The sequence below is a fragment of the Oncorhynchus kisutch genome, unplaced genomic scaffold (assembly GCF_002021735.2).
Source record: "Oncorhynchus kisutch isolate 150728-3 unplaced genomic scaffold, Okis_V2 scaffold817, whole genome shotgun sequence".
NCBI classification, from domain to species: Eukaryota; Metazoa; Chordata; class Actinopteri; order Salmoniformes; family Salmonidae; genus Oncorhynchus; species Oncorhynchus kisutch.
Genome location: NW_022262762.1, coordinates 1 through 23,261, shown reverse-complemented (window position 1 = coordinate 23,261; position 23,261 = coordinate 1). Strand labels below are relative to the sequence as shown.

Genomic DNA, 23,261 nt, shown 5'->3' with positions numbered 1-23,261 from the left:
GGGGGGACAGTCCCTACACTGCTATATGATGGTGTAGTGGAGGGGGGGAGGGGAACAGCCCCTACACTGCTATATGATGGTGTAGAGGAGGGGGGGGGGACAGCCCCTACACTGATATATGATGGTGTAGAGGAGGGGGGGGGGGGGACAGCCCCTACACTGATATATAATGGTGTAGAGGACGGGGGGGGACAGCCCCTACACTGCTATATGATGGTGTAGTGGAGGGGGAGACAGCCCCTACACTGATATATGATGGTGTAGAGGAGGGGGGGGGAACAGCCCCTACACTGCTATATGATGGTGTAGAGCAGGGGAGGGGGGGGACAGCCCCTACACTGATATATAATGGTGTAGTGGAGGGGGGGACAGCCCCTACACTGATATATGATGGTGTAGAGGAGGGGGGGGTGGAACAGCCCCTACACTGATATTTGATGGTGTAGAGGAGGGGGGGACAGCCCCTACACTGCTATATGATGGTGTAGAGAAGGGGGGGGGGACAGCCCCTACACTGCTATATGATGGTGTAGATGAGGGGGGGACAGCCCCTACACCGCTAAATGATGGTGTAGAGGAGGGGGGGGGAACAGCCCCTACACTGCTATATGATGGTGTAGAGGAGGGGGGGAAACAGCCGCTACACTGATATATGATGGTGTAGAGGAGTTGGGGGGAACAGCCCCTACACTGCTATATGATGGTGTAGTGGAGGGGGGGGAACAGCCCCTACACTGCTATATGATGGTGTAGAGGAGGGGGGGAACAGCCCCTACACTGCTATATGATGGTGTAGATGAGGGGGGGACAGCCCCTACACCGCTAAATGATGGTGTAGAGGAGGGGGGGGGAACAGCCCCTACACTGCTATATGATGGTGTAGAGGAGGGGGGGAAACAGCCGCTACACTGATATATGATGGTGTAGAGGAGTTGGGGGGAACAGCCCCTACACTGCTATATGATGGTGTAGTGGAGGGGGGGGGAACAGCCCCTACACTGCTATATGATGGTGTAGAGGAGGGGGGGGAACAGTCCCTACACTGCTATATGATGGTGTAGAGGAGGGGGGGAACAGTCCCTACACTGCTATATGATGGTGTAGAGGGGGGGGGGGGGGGGGGGGGGGAACAGCCCCTACACTGCTATATGATGGTGTAGAGGAGGGGAGGGGGGGGACAGCCCCTACACTGATATATAATGGTGTAGAGAACGGGGGGGGGAGGGAGGCAGCCGTACACTGATATATTGGGGTGTTGTGGAGGGGGGGACAGCCCCTACACTGCTATATGATGGTGTAGTGGAGGGGGGGGGAACAGCCCCTACACTGCTATATGATGGTGTAGAGGGGGGGGGGGGGGAACAGCCCCTACACTGCTATATGATGGTGTAGAGGGGGGGGGAACAGCCCCTACACTGATATATGATGGTGCAGAGGGGGGGGGACAGCCCCTACACTGATATATGATGGTGTTGAGGGGGGGGGGGAACAGCCCCTACACTGCTATATGATGGTGTAGAGGAGGGGGGGACAGCCCCTACACTGCTATATGATGGTGTAGAGGAGGGGGGGAACAGCCCCTACACTGCTATATAATGGTGTAGAGGAGGGGAACAGCCCCTATGGTGGAGGAGGGGGGGGGGGCAGCCCCTACACTGATATATGATGGTGTAGAGGAGGGGGGGAACAGCCCCTACACTGATATATGATGGTGTAGAAGAGGGGGGGAACAGCCCCTACACTGCTATATCATGGTGTAGAGGAGGGGGGCAACAGCCCCTACACTGCTATATGATGGTGTAGAGGAGGGGGGGGAACAGTCCCTACACTGCTATATGATGGTGTAGTGGAGGGGGGGGGGGAACAGCCCCTACACTGCTATATGATGGTGTAGAGGAGGGGGGGGGGGGGGGAAACAGCCCTTACACTGCTATATGATGGTGTAGAGGAGGGGAGGGGGGGGACAGCCCCTACACTGATATATAATGGTGTAGTGGAGGGGGGGACCGCCCCTACACTGATATATGATGGTGTATAGGAGGGGGGGGTGGAACAGCCCCTACACTGATATTTGATGGTGTAGAGGGGGGGGGGGAACAGCCCCTACACTGATATTTGATGGTGTAGAGGAGGGGGGGACAGCCCCTACACTGCTATATGATGGTGTAGAGGAGGGGGGGGACAGCCCCTACACTGCTATATGATGGTGTAGAGGAGGGGGGGGGGAACAGCCCCTACACTGCTATATGATGGTGTAGAGAAGGGGGGGCAACAGCCCATACACAGAAATATGATGGTGTAGAGGAGGGGGGGGGGACAGCCCCTACACTGCTATATGATGGTGTAGAGGAGGGGGGGGAACAGCCCCTACACTGCTATATGATGGTGTAGTGGACGGGGGGAACAGCCCCTACACTGATATATGATGGTGTAGAGGAGGGGGGGGAACAGCCCCTACACTGATATATGATGGTGTAGAGGAGGGGGGGAACAGCCCCTACACTGCTATATGATGGTGTAGAGGAGGGGGGGGACAGCCCCTACACTGCTATATAATGGTGTAGTGGGGGGGAACAGCCCCTACACTGCTATATGATGGTGTAGAGGAGGGGGGGGAACAGCCCCTACATTGCTATATGACTGTGTAGTGGAGGGGGGGGTACAGCCCCTACACTGATATATGATGGTGTAGAGGAGGGGGGAACAGCCCCTACACTGATATATGATGGTGTAGAGGAGGGGGGGGGAACAGCCCCTACACTGCTATATGACTGTGTAGTGGAGGGGGGGGGTACAGCCCCTACACTGATATATGATGGTGTAGAGGAGGGGGGAACAGCCCCTACACTGATATATGATGGTGTAGAGGAGGGGGGAACAGCCCCTACACTGATATATGATGGTGTAGAGGAGGGGGGGACAGCCCCTACACTGCTATATGATGGTGTAGAGGAGGGGGGGGGGAACAGCCCCTACACTGCTATATGATGGTGTAGAGGGGGGGGGGGGGGGGGGGGGGGACAGCCCCTACATTGCTATATGATGGTGTAGAGGAGGGGGGGGGGGGGGGACAGCCCCTACACTGCTATATGATGGTGTAGAGGAGGGGGGGGGGACAGTCCCTACACTGCTATATGATGGTGTAGTGGAGGGGGGAGGGGAACAGCCCCTACACTGCTATATGATGGTGTAGAGGAGGGGGGGGGGACAGCCCCTACACTGATATATGATGGTGTAGAGGAGGGGGGGGGGGGACAGCCCCTACACTGATATATAATGGTGTAGAGGACGGGGGGGGACAGCCCCTACACTGCTATATGATGGTGTAGTGGAGGGGGAGACAGCCCCTACACTGATATATGATGGTGTAGAGGAGGGGGGGGGAACAGCCCCTACACTGATATATGATGGTGTAGAGGAGGGGGGGACAGCCCCTACACTGCTATATGATGGTGTAGTGGAGGGGGGGACAGCCCCTACACTGATATATGATGGTGTAGAGGAGGGGGGGACAGCCCCTACACTGATATATGATGGTGTAGAGGAGGGGGGGGGACAGCCCCTACACTGCTATATGATGGTGTAGAGGAGGGGGGGGAACAGCCCCTACACTGCTATATGATGGTGTAGTGGAGGGGGGGAACAGCCCCTACACTGATATATGATGGTGTAGTGGGGGGGGGGGGGGGACCAGCCCCTACACTGCTATATGATGGTGTAGAGGAGGGGGGGGGAACAGTCCCTACACTGCTATATGATGGTGTAGAGGAGGGGGGGGGGGGGAACAGCCCCTACACTGCTATATGATGGTGTAGAGGAGGGGGGTGGGAACAGCCCCTACACTGCTATATGATGGTGTAGAGGGCGGGGGGACAGCCCCTACACTGATATATGATGGTGTAGAGGAGGGGGGGAACAGCCCCTACACTGCTATATGATGGTGTAGAGGGCGGGGGGACAGCCCCTACACTGATATATGATGGTGTAGAGGAGGGGGGGAACAGCCCCTACACTGCTATATGATGGTGTAGAGGAGGGGAACAGCCCCTACACAGCTATATGATGGTGTAGAGGAGGGGGGGGGAACAGCCCCTACACTGCTATATGACTGTGTAGTGGAGGGGGGGGGTACAGCCCCTACACTGATATATGATGGTGTAGAGGAGGGGGGAACAGCCCCTACACTGATATATGATGGTGTAGAGGAGGGGGGAACAGCCCCTACACTGATATATGATGGTGTAGAGGAGGGGGGGACAGCCCCTACACTGCTATATGATGGTGTAGAGGAGGGGGGGGGGAACAGCCCCTACACTGCTATATGATGGTGTAGAGGGGGGGGGGGGGACAGCCCCTACATTGCTATATGATGGTGTAGAGGAGGGGGGGGGGGGACAGCCCCTACACTGCTATATGATGGTGTAGAGGAGGGGGGGGGGACAGTCCCTACACTGCTATATGATGGTGTAGTGGAGGGGGGAGGGGAACAGCCCCTACACTGCTATATGATGGTGTAGAGGAGGGGGGGGGGGACAGCCCCTACACTGATATATGATGGTGTAGAGGAGGGGGGGGGGACAGCCCCTACACTGATATATAATGGTGTAGAGGACGGGGGGGGACAGCCCCTACACTGCTATATGATGGTGTAGTGGAGGGGGAGACAGCCCCTACACTGATATATGATGGTGTAGAGGAGGGGGGGGGAACAGCCCCTACACTGATATATGATGGTGTAGAGGAGGGGGGGACAGCCCCTACACTGCTATATGATGGTGTAGTGGAGGGGGGGACAGCCCCTACACTGATATATGATGGTGTAGAGGAGGGGGGGACAGCCCCTACACTGATATATGATGGTGTAGAGGAGGGGGGGGGACAGCCCCTACACTGCTATATGATGGTGTAGAGGAGGGGGGGAACAGCCCCTACACTGCTATATGATGGTGTAGTGGAGGGGGGGAACAGCCCCTACACTGATATATGATGGTGTAGTGGGGGGGGGGGGGACCAGCCCCTACACTGCTATATGATGGTGTAGAGGAGGGGGGGGGGAACAGTCCCTACACTGCTATATGATGGTGTAGAGGAGGGGGGGGGGGGGAACAGCCCCTACACTGCTATATGATGGTGTAGAGGAGGGGGGTGGGAACAGCCCCTACACTGCTATATGATGGTGTAGAGGGCGGGGGGACAGCCCCTACACTGATATATGATGGTGTAGAGGAGGGGGGGAACAGCCCCTACACTGCTATATGATGGTGTAGAGGGCGGGGGGACAGCCCCTACACTGATATATGATGGTGTAGAGGAGGGGGGGAACAGCCCCTACACTGCTATATGATGGTGTAGAGGAGGGGAACAGCCCCTACACAGCTATATGATGGTGTAGAGGAGGGGGGGACAGCCCCTACACTGCTATATGATGCTGTAGAGAAGGGGGGGGGAACAGCTCCTACACTGCAATATGATGGTGTAGTGGAGGGGGGGGGAACAGCCCCTACACTGCTATATAATGGTGTAGTGGAGGGGGGGAACAGCCCCTACAGTGATATATGATGGTGCAGAGGAGGGGAACAGCCCCTACACTGCTATATGATGGTGTAGAGGAGGGGAACAGCTCCTACACTGCTATATGATGGTGTAGAGGAGGGGGGGGGGGAACAGCCCCTACACTGCTATATGATGGTGTAGAGGAGGGGGGGGGACAACCCCTACACTGATATATGATGGTGTAGTGGAGGAGGGGGGGAACAGCCCCTACACTGCTATATGATGGTGTAGTGGAGGGGGGGAACAGCCCCTACACTGCTATATGATGGTGTAGTGGAGGGGGGGGAACAGCCCCTACACTGATATATGATGGTGTAGAGGGGGGGGGGACAGCCCCTACACTGCTGTATGATGGTGTAGAGGAGGGGGGGGGGGAACAGCCCCTACACTGATATATGATGGTGTAGAGGAGAGGGGGGGGAACAGCCCCTACACTGATATATGATGGTGTAGAGGAGGGGGGGGCAGCCCCTACACTGCTATATGATGGTGTAGTGGAAGGGGGTGAACAGCCCCTACACTGATATATGACGGTGTAGTGGAGGGGGGGAACAGCCCCTACACTGCTATATGATGGTGTAGAGGAGGGGGGGGACAGCCCCTACACTGCTATATGATGGTGTAGAGGAGCGGGGGGGAACAGCCACTACACTGATATATGATGGTGTAGAGGAGGGGGGGGGGGGGACAGCCCCTACACTGCTATATGATGGTGTAGTGGAGGGGGGGGGGGACAGCCCGTACACTGCTATATAATGGTGTAGAGGGGGGGGGGAACAGCCCCTACACTGCTATATGATGGTGTAGAGGAGGGGGGGAACAGCCCCTACACTGATATATATCATGGTGTAGAGGAGGGGGGGGGGGGAACAGCCCCTACACTGATATATGATGGTGTAGAGGAGGGGGGGGAACAGCCCCTACACTGATATATGATGGTGTAGAGGAGGGGGGGAACAGCCCCTACACTGATATATGATGGTGTAGAGGAGGGGGGGGACAGCCCGTACACTGCTATATGATGGTGTAGAGGAGGGGGGGGGGGACAGCCCCTACACTGCTATATGATGGTTTAGAGGGGGGGGGGGGGGGAACAGTCCCTACACTGCTATATGATGGTGTAGTGGAGGGGGGGGGGCAGCCCCTACACTGCTATATGATGGTGTAGAGGAGGGGGGGGGGAAACAGCCCTTACACTGCTATATGATGGTGTAGAGGAGGGGAGGGGGGGACAGCCCCTACACTGATATATAATGGTGTAGAGGAGGGGAGGGGGGGGACAGCCCCTAAACTGATATATAATGGTGTAGAGGAGGGGGGGACAGCCCTTACACTGCTATATGATGGTGTAGAGGAGGGGAGGGGGGGACAACCCTTACACTGCTATATGATGGTGTAGAGGAGGGGAGGGGGGGGACAGCCCCTACACTGATATATAATGGAGTAGAGGAGGGGAGGGGGGGACAGCCCCTACACTGATATATGATGGTGTAGAGGAGGGGGGGACAGCCCCTACACTGCTATATGATGGTGTAGAGGAGGGGGCGGGGAACAGCCCCTACACTGCTATATGATGGTGTAGTGGAGGGGGGGGGGAACAGCCCCTACACTGCTATATGATGGTTTAGAGGGGGGGGACAGCCCCTACACTGCTATATGATGGTGTAGTGGAGGGGGACAGGAACAGCCCCTACACTGCTATATGATGGTGTAGTCGAGGGGGGGGGAACAGCCCCTACACTGCTATATGATGGTGTAGAGGAGGGTGGGGGGGGGGAACAGCCCCTACACTGCTATATGATGGTGTAGATGAGGGGGGGGGAACAGCCACTGATATATGATGGTGTAGAGGAGGGGGGGACAGCCCCTACACTGCTATATGATGGTGTAGAGGAGGGGGGGGAACAGCCCCTACACTGCTATATGATGGTGTAGTGGAGGGGGGGACCTGATGGGGTTAGGACCTGATGGGGTTAGTGGATACCAGCAGTAAATAGGACCTGATGGGGTTAGTGGATACCAGCAGTACATAGGACCTGATGGGGTTAGTGGATACCAGCAGAACATAGGACCTGATGGGGTTTGTGGATACCAGGGAACATTGGACCTGATGGGGTTTAGTGTATACCAGCAGAACATAGGACCTGATGGGGTTAGTGGATACCAGGAGTACATAGGAGCTGATGGGGTTAGAGGATACCAGCAGTACATAGGACCTGATGGGGATAGACTCCAGCAGAACATAGGACCTGATGGTGTTAGTGGATACCAGGAGAATATAGGACCTGATGGGGTTAGTGGATACCAGGAGTATATAGGACCTGATGGGGTTAGTGGATACCAGGAGAACATAGGACCTGATGGGGTCAGTGGATACCAGCAGTACATAGGACCTGATGGGGTTAGTGGATACCACCAGATCAGATTTATCACCTTGATAAAACGTGACACGATCAAAAGAAAAACAATCAATTACCCTAAATGGATGCATTCGTTCAAATAGCATGTAAAAATCATAATTAAATACAGTTGTATATTGTGTGTTGTGTTCAATAAGACACTAATGCCTGTTTGTCCTTCTGTAAACAAGAACCTGATGCTCCAACCGGAAGGTCGTTCTCTCATGCTCGTTCAGTTGTCCTGACCAGCTAAAACTACTTTTACAATGGGAACAATGATAAGGCTTTTCCCCTGTGTGTGTTCTCTCATGGGATTTCCGGTCCCCTCATCGAGAAAATGTCCTTCCACACTGAGAGCATTGGAATGGTTTTTCCCCTGTGTGTGTTCTCTCATGGGATTTCCGGTCCCCTGATCGAGAAAATGTCCTTCCACACTGAGAGCATTGGAATGGTTTTTCTCCTGTGTGTGTTCTCTTATGCTCGTTCAGATGTGTGGACTGGATAAATCTCTTTCCACACTGGAAGCAATGGTAAGGCTTGTCTCCTGTGTGTATTCTTTTATGTATTTCAAGGCTCCCTAACCGGGTAAAACTCTTTCCACACTGAGAGCAGTGATAAGGCTTTCCCCTGTGTGTGTGTTCTCTCGTGTGATTTCAGGTTCCTTGATAGGGAAATCTATTTTTACACTCGGAGCATTGGAAAAGCTTCTCCCCCGTGTGTGTCATCTCATGCTTTCTCAGATTCCATACTCGGGTAAAACTCTTTCCACACTGGGAACAGTTGTAAGACTTCTTCTCTGCATGTGTTCTCTTATGGTTTTTCAGGCTCCATAAACGGGTATAACTCTTTCCACACTGGGAACAGTGGTGTCGTCTCACTGGTTCAGACGTCTCTGGTTCCTCTGAGTCGGGTCTCTCTTCTGCCAAAGACAAACAGAGTGGTTAAAACAGGGAGACCTGCATGGAATCTCCACATACATTTGAGTCATTTAGTCAGACCCTCTTATCCAGAGAGACTTACAGTCAAGTGCTCTTAGCATGTGATGCATGTGCTCCATTGTTTACATGACCCATGTACTTTACACTGTGTGGCTTTAACCTCTAGCGACGAGCAATCCCGTATCCGGGAGCGTAATCATAGCCTCAAGCGCATTACCATAACGCAACGTTTCCTATTCATGAAAATCGCAAATGAAATGAAATAAATATATTCAAACACAAGCTTAGCCTTTTGTTAACAACACTGTCATCTCAGATGTTCAAAATATGCGTTACAGCCAACGCTAGACAAGCATTTGTGTAAGTTTAGCATGGCATAATGCTATGTAAGGGATTACCCCCCTGAAATGGACAAAAATGAATGGGAAGTCATTGGCATTGGACAAACCATATACACAGTGTCCAATACCACCCAATTCGGCGTTGATTCATGCAAAGTTTATTGCAAATGCCATATGGCAAATGCCAGTTGTAACACTTCAAAAATCCAACAGGTGGCGAGTGCGCTCCACCTTGGTTTTTCATAATGGAAATGTAACCCAAGTCAACATCCAAAAGCAAAATTTTGAAAAAATTATTTTTTTGTCAAAAACTTATCACCCCTTAAAAAAGTGCTTCCTGGACCGTTTTTCGAAATTCTTTCGATTTTTTTTTGTCAATTACACGTGTAAGAACTGTATGAATATACTTTTGTCCAATTTTATTATCATAATTATTTGTATTTTTTTTACATGCGCATAAGAAATATGTTTTGTCCATTTGCAATATGATTTCATAGGAAGTCAAAAGTCAAAAATGTCAAAATTTTGTAAAAAACTTCACACACCCTTAAAAAAGTGCTTTCTGGACCATTTTTCTAAATTCTTTCGATTTTTGTGTCAATTACACATGTATAAGAACTGTATCAACATACTTTAGTCGTATTTTATTATCATAATATTTTTTTTTTTTTTACTTGTGCATAAGGCATATGTTTTGTCCATTTGCAATATGATTTCATAGGAAGTCAAAAGTCGTGTGTGTTCTCTCATGGGATTTCCGGTCCCCTGATCGAGAAAATGTCCTTCCACACTGAGAGCATTGGAATGGTTTTTCTCCTGTGTGTGTTCTCTTATGCTCGTTCAGATGTGTGGACTGGATAAATCTCTTTCCACACTGGAAGCAATGGTAAGGCTTGTCTCCTGTGTGTATTCTTTTATGTATTTCAAGGCTCCCCCTGAGACACCAATTATGGCACTTCCGGTTGGCACAGGAAGCTATAAGTCAACACATATCATCATTGGGGTATGCTTTTACAGAATCCTGAGTTTTAAGTCCTTACGTTAAGAACTGACTGATTTACACAGGGTTGAATGCACTATGTCTCTCAAACTGCAGGCAGGGAATGGATATACATTTTTAGGGCAATTTTAACCACTTCCGGTTTGGCCAGGAACCTTAGAATCAACACAGGTAGACCTCATAGTGGCCTGATGGACTGTAACCGAAGACAGGTTCATACGGCATTCATAACCCATATAGGCTTCAGGTTGAATTTAGGGGTGCAGGCAATGTATTCCTATGGGGAGAGAAGTCAATGCAAACTCTTTGAAGTAAACACCTTCTTTTACCTATTAAGGGTTAATGCCACACGGTCAAGGTTAGGCTTGCACAGATCGGGAGGACCTTAGGAACATTCCTGTGGTTGAATTGTCCTTCTAAACCTAACGGTTCCGCCGCTGTCACCCAAAAGCAAATGACGTTGTGGGGCAGGCTTCATTTTGGGCCTACTTTTCTCATGGTCGCTGCGCTCAGACCGAGCGAGCTATGGTCAAGCGGGATATCTCGTTGAACTCGGCACGGCCTAGAAATTATGTTTATGCCATTGCCTGCTCTCTGTGTCTTTAAGCACCGCACTTTTTCACTCCATCCTTGCTGTGTGTGTGTGAGAGCTTTTTTTTTTACATCTGCTGGGAGAAATGACTGATTTACAGTTTAGGAGGGTTACCTAGTCACACATATGAAGTTTTGGAAAGATGTGACTTTTTTAACCCTTCAAAACAGACAGTGTGACCCAATTAAAGGCACTTCCGGTTGGCACAGGAAGCTATAAATAAACTCATATCCTGATTGGGGTATGCCTTTACAGAATCTTGAGTTTTAAGTCTTTTACGTTAAGATCTGAGTTATTTACGGAGGGTTTAGTGAGTGTGTGCTATTTCAGAAAATCATAGAAAATCACAGAAATCTCACAGAGCTCCGCAGCACACTTTAAAAAGATTCGTATGAACACCCTGCAACTGGATCTGTAACTGTTGAAAAAAAACACCTATCTTTGAACATCACCAATCTGTCATTGTACGATTTCTCTTAAATGACGATAGATAAATGGCTGGTTCTTTTTTTATTGACACCGGAGGCTCCTTGACTTTGACGTGAAGTGGAAAAATAATTTCTCTATTTTCATTTTGGACCTTTAATCCCAGAGAAATGGCCATAACTCAAAAACCGTTGAGGCCTAGATGCTATCTTGTTCGGGGCCAACTGCCCATTATGCCAAACCTACGCTCACCGAGTTTCGGCTTCGAAATATTTTCCGTTTTCGAGATAAGGTCCCGTCGTGATTCGTGATGTTCGTGATGTCAGACAAAGTTAATTTGATGACTTCCCGGTAGGTCCGGCCCTGCCGCTCGGCCCGACGCCGTCCGTAAATTTTACAAACGTTTTCGGACTTCTAGTAAGGGACCGTACATTTGCAATATGGACTTTCTCACTAACCATACAGCAAATGTCAAAATGTTCCCTTAAGGTATGCTAGGCTGTGCTGGCAGCAGGCAACATTTTCACAAAAATAAGAAAAGCAACCAAATTAAATAATTTACCTTTGAAGAACTTCAGATGCATTCACTCAGGAGACTCCCAGTTAGATAGCAAATGTTCCTTTTTTCCAATAATAATACTTTTGTAGGTTTGTTCATCCTGATTGGCTGAGAAATCAACAGAAAAATACTTCAACTATAATGCATTAGCATAACGCAACTTTTTCTATTCATGAAAATTGCAAATTAAATGAAATAAATATATTGAAACACAAGATTAGCCTTTTGTTAACAACACTGTCATCTCAGATTTTCAAAATATGCTTTTCAACCAAAGCTACACAAGCATTTGTGTAAGAGTATTGATAGCCTAGCATAGCATTAAGCCTAGCATTCAGCAGGCAACATTTTCACAAAAACAAGAAAAGCATTCAAATAAATAATTTACCTTTGAAGAACTTCGGATGTTTTCAATGAGGAGACTCTCAGTTAGATAGCAAATGTTCATTTTTTCCCAGAAATCACTCTGTTTTATTCATCACTTTTGGCTAAGAAAAGAAAAAAAGAAAATTCATTCATTACAACGCCGAACGTTTTTCCAAATTAACTCCATAATATCGACAGAAACATGGCAAACGTTGTTTAGAATCATCCTCAAGGTGTTTTTCACATATCTATTCGATGATAAATCATTCGTGGCAGTTGGGTTTCTCCTCGGAAGCAAATGGAACAATACACACAGCTGGAGATTACGCAATAATTGCAACGGAGGACACCAAGCGACCACCTGGTAAATGTAGTTTCTTATGGTCAATCTTCCAATGATATGCCTACAAATACGTCACAATGCTGCAGACACCTTGGGGAAAACATGGAAATCGTAAGCGGACTACTAGCTCCTCCACAGCCATATAAGGAGTCATTGCCATGAGGCGGTTTCAAAAATTCCTGATTGTATTTTTATCTGGTTTTTTTCTGTAACATCAGTTCTGTGGTACTCACAGACAATATCTTTGCAGTTTTGGAAACGTCAGAGTGTTTTCTATCCAAAGCTGTCAATTATATGCATAGTCGAGCATCTTTTCGTGACAAAATATTTTGTTTAAAACAGGAACGTTTTTCATCCAAAAGTTAAAATAGCGCCCCCTATATCCAACTGGTTAAGGGAATAGTATGGTCACTATCCAGAGCAACTTGCAGTTAGTGCATCCATCTTAAGGTAGCTTGGTGAGACAATCACAACAGTGAGAGTAAATACAGTTTCCCTCAGTTAGTGCATCCATCTTAAGGTAGCTCAACTCAATTTGGTTGAAACTAAGTTTGGCTATTGAGCAATTAAGCTGGCTAGCTAACGCTACCTTACCCGAAAATATCCGATGGCGGAGTGAAGAAAAAACGTTGACACATCAAGCTCTTCAACATTCCAATAATCCTTCACAAGGTTTCTCAGTTGGTACCAAATTGTGACACTTACCGACCAGAGCCTACTGGACAAAATATGTTTCAGAGGACATGAAAATTCTAGTCTCCCCTCCCATCAACAATATAAATCCAAAGTATAACATTTTCCCACCATCTGCCATGTAGTTGCCTTCATTGCCATAACCCAAACCCTTGCAACACCATCAAAGTCGGTACGCCATTTGCCCAGCTGAAGCCACCTGACACCTGAGTTCGGCCTCATCCCTGGTGCCAGCTGGGAAACCTACCAAGGAGACCACCACCATAGGTTATATAATACAAGCGCAGCTAACTGTGTTCTGAGGTCAAGTGTTAAAAATATTACAAAGAAAATTTCCACCACTTTATACTATAACCGGTTAAACTACAACTCCCAGACTGCATTGCAATGCCCCACTGGAAAACATTAGTCCAACTGACTAAAACATCACTAAAATCAAAGGACATCACGACAACTGCAGGCAGGGTAGCCTAGTGGTTAGAATGTTGGACTAGTAACCGCAAGATCGAATCCCAGAGCTAACAAGGTAAAAATCTGTCGTTCTACCCCTGATTAAGCCAACTAACCCACTGTTCCTAGGCCATCATTGAAAATAAGACATTTTTCTTAAATTACTATAATCTTTCTCTCCTTTTCTCCTTCTGTCTCTGAGTCTGACTTTGATGTCTGTTTAAAATGTTGTGACATTCAAGTTTGTTGTGTTTAATACAACTGGACTAAAATTGAACCCAAGTCTCTCTCCAATTCATTTGTAGATATTGAATAAAGTTGGACTCGGAGTGCAACCTTGTCTCACTCCCCAATTCATTTCTAAACTTTGAATAAAGTTGAACTCAGACTGCAACCGTGCCTAACTCGCCAATTATTTGTCTACATGTTGAATAAAGTTGGTCTCAGGCTGCAACCTTGTCTCACTCCCCATTTCAAAATAAGGAAGGCTTCACAAATGTTCCTGTCATTCTACTGTAGACTGAGCTTCTTCTCTCATCCAGCATTTCCCCTCCTCCTTAGACTAGACTGAGGGGAATGGACCATTTATTCTCCCCGGGTCACTACCGCCCAATCTTCTCTGTTTGGTTCCAATTTCTCGACGTGTGAGGAAAATAAGGAGCGCTTCACGGATTTGCGTGTCATCCTTTCGCAGGGGCCATGCTAATCTTCTCTGTATCGATCCAATTTTAGTATATGTGCTGCCAAAGCGAGCACAATACAAAGTTATGAGAGGCCCTCATATATAGATCACAACCCCTCTGAAGGTTCTGGTCATGGTTGGGGTCAAACAGAGTTCAGACCCTCAAAAACCACCCCTAGAATATTGCTGTGATGTTTCAACTTTATTTGGAGATGTAGAACTTGAAATAGAATTGACTTGAGATTTTTTAAAGATTGATCTTAGACTAAAATATAGTTTAAAAACAAAGCCTTTACTGATTCAGGACTCTTGGTCTGTAACCAGTCCCTCACCTGCTGCTTTTAGTTGCTCCTCCCCAAGTCTTTGTTCCCCTGCCCCGACCACTTCCCACCCTTCCCCCGTTTTCTGCAACATGGCCTGGCCAAGGATACTTATAACTAACTCCCCAATTAGTAGAGGGAGAGAGAGTCTGAGTCTGACTTTGATGTCTGTTTAAAATGTTGTGACATTCAAGTTTGTTGTGTTTAATACAACTGGACTAAAATTGAACCCAAGTCTCTCTCCAATTCATTTGTAGATATTGAATAAAGTTGGACTCGGAGTGCAACCTTGTCTCACTCCCCAATTCATTTCTAAACTTTGAATAAAGTTGAACTCAGACTGCAACCGTGCCTAACTCGCCAATTATTTGTCTACATGTTGAATAAAGTTGGTCTCAGGCTGCAACCTTGTCTCACTCCCCATTTCAAAATAAGGAAGGCTTCACAAATGTTCCTGTCATTCTACTGTAGACTGAGCTTCTTCTCTCATCCAGCATTTCCCCTCCTCCTTAGACTAGACTGAGGGGAATGGACCATTTATTCTCCCCGGGTCACTACCGCCCAATCTTCTCTGTTTGGTTCCAATTTCTCGACGTGTGAGGAAAATAAGGAGCGCTTCACGGATTTGCGTGTCATCCTTTCGCAGGGGCCATGCTAATCTTCTCTGTATCGATCCAATTTTAGTATATGTGCTGCCAAAGCGAGCACAATACAAAGTTATGAGAGGCCCTCATATATAGATCACAACCCCTCTGAAGGTTCTGGTCATGGTTGGGGTCAAACAGAGTTCAGACCCTCAAAAACCACCCCTAGAATATTGCTGTGATGTTTCAACTTTATTTGGAGATGTAGAACTTGAAATAGAATTGACTTGAGATTTTTTAAAGATTGATCTTAGACTAAAATATAGTTTAAAAACAAAGCCTTTAATGATTCAGGACTCTTGGTCTGTAACCACTCCCTCACCTGCTGCTTTTAGTTGCTCCTCCCCAAGTGTTTGTTCCTCTGCCCCGACCACTTCCCACCCTTCCCCCGTTTTCTGCAACATGGCCTGGCCAAGGATACTTATAACTAACTCCCCAATTAGTAGAGGGAGAGAGAGTCTGAGTCTGACTTTGATGTCTGTTTAAAATGTTGTGACATTCAAGTTTGTTGTGTTTAATACAACTGGACTAAAATTGAACCCAAGTCTCTCTCCAATTCATTTGTAGATATTGAATAAAGTTGGACTCGGAGTGCAACCTTGTCTCACTCCCCAATTCATTTCTAAACTTTGAATAAAGTTGAACTCAGACTGCAACCGTGCCTAACTCGCCAATTATTTGTCTACATGTTGAATAAAGTTGGTCTCAGGCTGCAACCTTGTCTCACTCCCCATTTCAAAATAAGGAAGGCTTCACAAATGTTCCTGTCATTCTACTGTAGACTGAGCTTCTTCTCTCATCCAGCATTTCCCCTCCTCCTTAGACTAGACTGAGGGGAATGGACCATTTATTCTCCCCGGGTCACTACCGCCCAATCTTCTCTGTTTGGTTCCAATTTCTCGACGTGTGAGGAAAATAAGGAGCGCTTCACGGATTTGCGTGTCATCCTTTCGCAGGGGCCATGCTAATCTTCTCTGTATCGATCCAATTTTAGTATATGTGCTGCCAAAGCGAGCACAATACAAAGTTATGAGAGGCCCTCATATATAGATCACAACCCCTCTGAAGGTTCTGGTCATGGTTGGGGTCAAACAGAGTTCAGACCCTCAAAAACCACCCCTAGAATATTGCTGTGATGTTTCAACTTTATTTGGAGATGTAGAACTTGAAATAGAATTGACTTGAGATTTTTTAAAGATTGATCTTAGACTAAAATATAGTTTAAAAACAAAGCCTTTACTGATTCAGGACTCTTGGTCTGTAACCACTCCCTCACCTGCTGCTTTTAGTTGCTCCTCCCCAAGTCTTTGTTCCTCTGCCCCGACCACTTCCCACCCTTCCCCCGTTTTCTGCAACATGGCCTGGCCAAGGATACTTATAACTAACTCCCCAATTAGTAGAGGGAGAGAGAGTCTGAGTCTGACTTTGATGTCTGTTTAAAATGTTGTGACATTCAAGTTTGTTGTGTTTAATACAACTGGACTAAAATTGAACCCAAGTCTCTCTCCAATTCATTTGTAGATATTGAATAAAGTTGGACTCGGAGTGCAACCTTGTCTCACTCCCCAATTCATTTCTAAACTTTGAATAAAGTTGAACTCAGACTGCAACCGTGCCTAACTCGCCAATTATTTGTCTACATGTTGAATAAAGTTGGTCTCAAGCTGCAACCTTGTCTCACTCCCCATTTCAAAATAAGGAAGGCTTCACAAATGTTCCTGTCATTCTACTGTAGACTGAGCTTCTTCTCTCATCCAGCATTTCCCCTCCTCCTTAGACTAGACTGAGGGGAATGGACCATTTATTCTCCCCGGGTCACTACCGCCCAATCTTCTCTGTTTGGTTCCAATTTCTCGACGTGTGAGGAAAATAAGGAGCGCTTCACGGATTTGCGTGTCATCCTTTCGCAGGGGCCATGCTAATCTTCTCTGTATCGATCCAATTTTAGTATATGTGCTGCCAAAGCGAGCACAATACAAAGTTATGAGAGGCCCTCATATATAGATCACAACCCCTCTGAAGGTTCTGGTCATGGTTGGGGTCAAACAGAGTTCAGACCCTCAAAAACCACCCCTAGAATATTGCTGTGATGTTTCAACTTTATTTGGAGATGTAGAACTTGAAATAGAATTGACTTGAGATTTTTTAAAGATTGATCTTAGACTAAAATATAGTTTAAAAACAAAGCCTTTAATGATTCAGGACTCTTGGTCTGTAACCCCTCCCTCACCTGCTGCTTTTAGTTGCTCCTCCCCAAGTCTTTGTCCCCCTGCCCCGACCACTTCCCACCCTTCCCCCGTTTTCTGCAACATGGCCTGGCCAAGGATACTTATAACTAACTCCCCAATTAGTAGAGGGAGAGAGAGTCTGAGTCTGACTTTGATGTCTGTTTAAAATGTTGTGACATTCAAGTTTGTTGTGTTTAATACAACTGGACTAAAATTGAACCCAAGTCTCTCTCCAATTCATTTGTAGATATTGAATAAAGTTGGACTCGGAGTGCAACCTTGTCTCACTCCCCAATTCATTTCTAAACTTTGAATAAAGTTGAACTCAGACTGCAACCGTGCCTAACTCGCCAATTATTTGTCTACATGTTGAATAAAGTTGGTCTCAGGCTGCAACCTTGTCTCACTCCCCATTTCAAAATAAGGAAGGCTTCACAAATGTTCCTGTCATTCTACTGTAGACTGAGCTTCTTCTCTCATCCAGCATTTCCCCTCCTCCTTAGACTAGACTGAGGGGAATGGACCATTTATTCTCCCCGGGTCACTACCGCCCAATCTTCTCTGTTTGGTTCCAATTTCTCGACGTGTGAGGAAAATAAGGAGCGCTTCACGGATTTGCGTGTCATCCTTTCGCAGGGGCCATGCTAATCTTCTCTGTATCGATCCAATTTTAGTATATGTGCTGCCAAAGCGAGCACAATACAAAGTTATGAGAGGCCCTCATATATAGATCACAACCCCTCTGAAGGTTCTGGTCAGGGTTGGGGTCAAACAGAGTTCAGACCCTCAAAAACCACCCCTAGAATATTGCTGTGATGTTTCAACTTTATTTGGAGATGTAGAACTTGAAATAGAATTGACTTGAGATTTTTTAAAGATTGATCTTAGACTAAAATATAGTTTAAAACAAAGCCTTTAATGATTCAGGACTCTTGGTCTGTAACCCCTCCCTCACCTGCTGCTTTTAGTTGCTCCTCCCCAAGTGTTTGTTCCTCTGCCCCGACCACTTCCCACCCTTCCCCCGTTTTCTGCAACATGGCCTGGCCAAGGATACTTATAACTAACTCCCCAATTAGTAGAGGGAGAGAGAGTCTGAGTCTGACTTTGATGTCTGTTTAAAATGTTGTGACATTCAAGTTTGTTGTGTTTAATACAACTGGACTAAAATTGAACCCAAGTCTCTCTCCAATTCATTTGTAGATATTGAATAAAGTTGGACTCGGAGTGCAACCTTGTCTCACTCCCCAATTCATTTCTAAACTTTGAATAAAGTTGAACTCAGACTGCAACCGTGCCTAACTCGCCAATTATTTGTCTACATGTTGAATAAAGTTGGTCTCAGGCTGCAACCTTGTCTCACTCCCCATTTCAAAATAAGGAAGGCTTCACAAATGTTCCTGTCATTCTACTGTAGACTGAGCTTCTTCTCTCATCCAGCATTTCCCCTCCTCCTTAGACTAGACTGAGGGGAATGGACCATTTATTCTCCCCGGGTCACTACCGCCCAATCTTCTCTGTTTGGTTCCAATTTCTCGACGTGTGAGGAAAATAAGGAGCGCTTCACGGATTTGCGTGTGATCCTTTCGCAGGGGCCATGCTAATCTTCTCTGTATCGATCCAATTTTAGTATATGTGCTGCCAAAGCGAGCACAATACAAAGTTATGAGAGGCCCTCATATATAGATCACAACCCCTCTGAAGGTTCTGGTCATGGTTGGGTCAAACAGAGTTCAGACCCTCAAAAACCACCCCTAGAATATTGCTGTGATGTTTCAACTTTATTTGGAGATGTAGAACTTGAAATAGAATTGACTTGAGATTTTTTAAAGATTGATCTTAGACTAAAATATAGTTTAAAAACAAAGCCTTTAATGATTCAGGGACTCTTGGTCTGTAACCCCTCCCTCACCTGCTGCTTTTAGTTGCTCCTCCCCAAGTGTTTGTTCCTCTGCCCCGACCACTTCCCACCCTTCCCCCGTTTTCTGCAACATGGCCTGGCCAAGGATACTTATAACTAACTCCCCAATTAGTAGAGGGAGAGAGAGTCTGAGTCTGACTTTGATGTCTGTTTAAAATGTTGTGACATTCAAGTTTGTTGTGTTTAATACAACTGGACTAAAATTGAACCCAAGTCTCTCTCCAATTCATTTGTAGATATTGAATAAAGTTGGACTCGGAGTGCAACCTTGTCTCACTCCCCAATTCATTCTAAACTTTGAATAAAGTTGAACTCAGACTGCAACCGTGCCTAACTCGCCAATTATTTGTCTACATGTTGAATAAAGTTGGTCTCAGGCTGCAACCTTGTCTCACTCCCCATTTCAAAATAAGGAAGGCTTCACAAATGTTCCTGTCATTCTACTGTAGACTGAGCTTCTTCTCTCATCCAGCATTGTCCCCTCCTCCTTAGACTAGACTGAGGGGAATGGACCATTTATTCTCCCCGGGTCACTACCGCCCAATCTTCTCTGTTTGGTTCCAATTTCTCGACGTGTGAGGAAAATAAGGAGCGCTTCACGGATTTGCGTGTCATCCTTTCGCAGGGGCCATGCTAATCTTCTCTGTATCGATCCAATTTTAGTATATGTGCTGCCAAAGCGAGCACAATACAAAGTTATGAGAGGCCCTCATATATAGATCACAACCCCTCTGAAGGTTCTGGTCAGGGTTGGGGTCAAACAGAGTTCAGACCCTCAAAAACCACCCCTAGAATATTGCTGTGATGTTTCAACTTTATTTGGAGATGTAGAACTTGAAATAGAATTTGACTTGAGATTTTTTAAAGATTGATCTTAGACTAACAATATAGTTTAAAAACAAAGCCTTTAATGATTCAGGACTCTTGGTCTGTAACCCCTCCCTCACCTGCTGCTTTTAGGTTGCTCCTCCCAAGTGTTTTTTCTCTGCCCCGACCACTTCCCACCCTTCCCCCGTTTTCTGCAACATGGCCTGGCAAGGATACTTATAACTAACTCCCCAATTAGTAGAGGGAGAGAGAGTCTGAGTCTGACTTTGATGTCTGTTTAAAATGTTGTGACATTCAAGTTTGTTGTGTTTAATACAACTGGACTAAAATTGAACCCAAGTCTCTCTCCAATTCATTTGTAGAGATTATTAATAAAGTTGGACTCGGAGTGCAACCTTGTCTCACTCCCCAATTCATTTCTAAACTTTGAATAAAGTTGAACTCAGACTGCAACCGTGCCTAACTCGCCAATTATTTGTCTACATGTTGAATAAAGTTGTCTCAGGCTGCAACCTTGTCTCACTCCCCATTTCAAAATAAGGAAGGCTTCACAAATGTTCCTGTCATTCTACTGTAGACTGAGCTTCTTCTCTCATCCAGCATTTCCCCTCCTCCTTAGACTAGACTGAGGGGAATGGACCATTTATTCTCCCGGGTCACTACCGCCCAATCTTCTCTGTTTGGTTCCAATTCTCGACGTGTGAGGAAAATAAGGAGCGCTTCACGGATTTGCGTGTCATCCTTTCGCAGGGGCCATGCTAATTTCTCTGTATCGATCCAATTTTAGTATATGTGCTGCCAAAGCGAGCACAATACAAAGTTATGAGAGGCCCTCATATATAGATCACAACCCTCTGAAGGTTTCTGGTCATGGTTGGGGTCAAACAGAGTTCAGACCCTCAAAAACCACCCCTAGAATATTGCTGTGATGTTTCAACTTTATTTGGAGATGTAGAACTTGAAATAGAATTGACTGAGATTTTTTAAAGATTGATCTTAGACTAAAATATAGTTTAAAAACAAAGCCTTTAATGTTCAGGACTCTTGGTCTGTAACCCTCCCTCACCTGCTGCTTTAGTTGCTCCTCCCAAGTGTTGTTCTCTGCCCCGACCACTTCCCACCCTTCCCCCGTTTTTGCAACATGGCCTGGCCAAGGATACTTATAACTAACTCCCCAATTAGTAGAGGGAGAGAGAGTCTGAGTCTGACTTTGATGTCTGTTTAAAATGTTGTGACATTCAAGTTTGTTGTGTTAATACAACTGGACTAAAATTGAACCCAAGTCTCTCTCCAATTCATTTGTAGATATTGAATAAAGTTGGACTCGGAGTGCAACCTTGTCTCACTCCCCAATTCATTTCAAAACTTTGAATAAAGTTGAACTCAGACTGCAACCGTGCCTAACTCGCCAATTATTGTGTCTACATGTTGAATAAAGTTGGTCTCAGGCTGCAACCTTGTCTCACTCCCCATTTCAAAATAAGGAAGGCTTCACAAATGTTCCTGTCATTCTACTGTAGACTGAGCTTCTTCTCTCATCCAGCATTTCCCTCCTCCTTAGACTAGACTGAGGGGAATGGACCATTTATTCTCCCCGGGTCACTACGCCCAATTCTCTGTTTGGTTCAATTTCTCGACGTGTGAGGAAAATAAGGAGCGCTTCACGGATTTGCGTGTCTCCTTTCGCAGGGGCCATGCTAATCTTCTCTGTATCGATCCAATTTTAGTATATGTGCTGCCAAAGCGAGCACAATACAAAGTTATGAGAGGCCCTCATATATAGATCACAACCCCTCTGAAGGTTCTGGTCATGGTTTGGGTCAAACAGAGTTCAGACCTCAAAAACCACCCCTAGAATATTGCTGTGATGTTTCAACTTTTTTGAGATGTAGAACTTGAAATAGAATTGACTTGAGATTTTTAAAGATTGATCTTAGACCTAAAATATAGTTTAAAAACAAAGCATTTAATGATTCAGGACTCTTGGTCTGTAACCCCTCCCTCACCTGCTGCTTTTAGTTGCTCCTCCCCAAGTCTTTGTCCCCCTGCCCCGACCACTTCCCACCCTTCCCCGTTTTCTGCAACATGGCCTGGCCAAGGATACTTATAACTAACTCCAAATTAGATAGTAGAGGGAGAGGAGTCTGAGTCTGACTTGATGTCTGTTTAAAATTTGTTGACATTCAAGTTGTTTTGTTTAATACAACTGACTAAAATTGAACCCAAGTCTCTCTCCAATTCATTTGTAGATATTGAAGATAAAGTTGGACTCGGAGTGCAACCTGTCTCACTCCCCAATTCATTTCTAAACTTTGATAAAGTTGAACTCAGACTGCAAACCGTGCCTAACTCGCCAATTATTTGTCTACATGTTGAATAAGTTGGTCTCAGGCTGCAACTTGTCTCACTCCCCATTTCAAAATAAGGAAGGCTTCACAATGTTCTTGTATTCTACTGTAGACTGAGCTTCTTCTCTCTCAGGCATTTCCCTCTCCTTAGACTAGATGAGGGGAATGGACCAGTTATTCTCCCCGGGTCACTACCGCCCAAATCTTCTGGTTTGGTTCCAATTTCTCGAAGTGTGAGGAAAATAAGGCGCGCTTCAACGGATTTGCGTGTATCCTTTCGCAGGAGGCCATGCTAATCTTTCTGTATCGATCAATTTTAGTATATGTGCTGCCAAAGCGGAGCACAATACAAAGTTATGAGAGGCCCTCATATATAGATCAAACCCCCTCTGAAGGTTCTGGTCATGGTTGGGGTCAAACAGAGTTCAGACCCTCAAAAACCACCCCTAGAATATTGCTGTGATGTTTCAACTTTATTGGAGATGTAGACTTGAAATAGAATTGACTTGAGATTTTTAAAGATTGATCTAGACTAAAATATAGTTTAAAAACAAACCTTTAATGATTCAGGACTTTGGTCTGAACCCCTCCCTCACTGCTGCTTTTAGTTGCTCCTCCCCAAGTCTTTGTCCC

General features: G+C 46.5%; 10 non-coding genes across 10 annotated transcripts; all 10 read right to left on the bottom strand.

Annotated features, from left to right (window-relative positions):
* Positions 1-14,309: 14,309 nt before the first annotated feature.
* On the bottom strand, positions 14,310-14,416 carry LOC116362217 (U6 spliceosomal RNA). The gene has a single exon (XR_004207733.1). It is a non-coding gene; the product is annotated as a U6 spliceosomal RNA (small nuclear RNA).
* Positions 14,417-15,263: 847 nt separating this feature from the next.
* On the bottom strand, positions 15,264-15,370 carry LOC116362225 (U6 spliceosomal RNA). Its single transcript, XR_004207741.1, has one exon. It is a non-coding gene; the product is annotated as a U6 spliceosomal RNA (small nuclear RNA).
* Positions 15,371-16,217: 847 nt separating this feature from the next.
* Positions 16,218-16,324, bottom strand: LOC116362224 (U6 spliceosomal RNA). Its single transcript, XR_004207740.1, has one exon. It is a non-coding gene; the product is annotated as a U6 spliceosomal RNA (small nuclear RNA).
* Positions 16,325-17,171: 847 nt separating this feature from the next.
* Positions 17,172-17,278, bottom strand: LOC116362223 (U6 spliceosomal RNA). The gene has a single exon (XR_004207739.1). It is a non-coding gene; the product is annotated as a U6 spliceosomal RNA (small nuclear RNA).
* An 847-nt stretch (positions 17,279-18,125) lies between these two features.
* Positions 18,126-18,232, bottom strand: LOC116362222 (U6 spliceosomal RNA). Its single transcript, XR_004207738.1, has one exon. It is a non-coding gene; the product is annotated as a U6 spliceosomal RNA (small nuclear RNA).
* An 846-nt stretch (positions 18,233-19,078) lies between these two features.
* LOC116362218 (U6 spliceosomal RNA) lies at positions 19,079-19,185 on the bottom strand. The gene has a single exon (XR_004207734.1). It is a non-coding gene; the product is annotated as a U6 spliceosomal RNA (small nuclear RNA).
* An 847-nt stretch (positions 19,186-20,032) lies between these two features.
* LOC116362216 (U6 spliceosomal RNA) lies at positions 20,033-20,139 on the bottom strand. Its single transcript, XR_004207732.1, has one exon. It is a non-coding gene; the product is annotated as a U6 spliceosomal RNA (small nuclear RNA).
* An 846-nt stretch (positions 20,140-20,985) lies between these two features.
* On the bottom strand, positions 20,986-21,091 carry LOC116362220 (U6 spliceosomal RNA). Its single transcript, XR_004207736.1, has one exon. It is a non-coding gene; the product is annotated as a U6 spliceosomal RNA (small nuclear RNA).
* An 834-nt stretch (positions 21,092-21,925) lies between these two features.
* LOC116362219 (U6 spliceosomal RNA) lies at positions 21,926-22,031 on the bottom strand. The gene has a single exon (XR_004207735.1). It is a non-coding gene; the product is annotated as a U6 spliceosomal RNA (small nuclear RNA).
* An 835-nt stretch (positions 22,032-22,866) lies between these two features.
* Positions 22,867-22,973, bottom strand: LOC116362221 (U6 spliceosomal RNA). The gene has a single exon (XR_004207737.1). It is a non-coding gene; the product is annotated as a U6 spliceosomal RNA (small nuclear RNA).
* Between the last annotated feature and the right edge of the window lie 288 nt (positions 22,974-23,261).